Here is a 760-nt window from a genome sequence, read left to right as displayed (position 1 = left end):
AAGAATAACTATTCCTCACCCAGGGTGATGAATAGCGCGAAATAGGATCGCGCTATTCGTCACTCTGGGTGAGGAATAATTATTCTTCACCGCCCTCTATTTTATCATCAATGCACCGTAATTTTACGTTTCGTAAGTTTTGTCTTATTTCCGACGCAAAAAGAGACAGTAAGAAAATATATAATCATCGTAAAAAATATTTTATGTTATGTAAATTACAAACATAAAAACATAGTCTAAAATACACATAAACTGCAAATTTTCTTGTCTTATGGCCTCTATTTTATTTTCTTATGTCAAATTTTACGTAGTGAATCAATATGAATGTAACTAATTTGAATTCCAAACGTAATTTAATTATAAAATGATCGTAAGATTACCTCGAGTGAAAAATAACTTATTCTGCACCTTAGGTGATGAATAGTAATACTATTCGTCACCCTGGGTGAGGAATAGTTATTCTTCACCTCCCTCTGTTTTACCATCAATGCACCTTAATTTTACGTTCCGTAAGTTTTGTCTTATTTCCGACATAAAAAGGGACCGTAAGAAAATATATAATCGTCGTAAAAAATATTTTATGTTATGTAAAATTACAAACGTAACAATATAGTCTAAAATACACATAAACTGCAAATTTTCTTATCTTATGACCTATATTTTTATTTTTTTATGTCAATTTTTACGTAGTGAATCAATATGAATGTAAATATTTGAATTCCAAATGTAATTTAATTATGAAATGATCGTAAGATTACAT

Source organism: Triticum dicoccoides, chromosome 5A, assembly GCF_002162155.2.
Source record: "Triticum dicoccoides isolate Atlit2015 ecotype Zavitan chromosome 5A, WEW_v2.0, whole genome shotgun sequence".
Lineage (NCBI taxonomy): Eukaryota > Viridiplantae > Streptophyta > Magnoliopsida > Poales > Poaceae > Triticum > Triticum dicoccoides.
Note: the sequence above shows the minus strand (reverse complement) of the source record.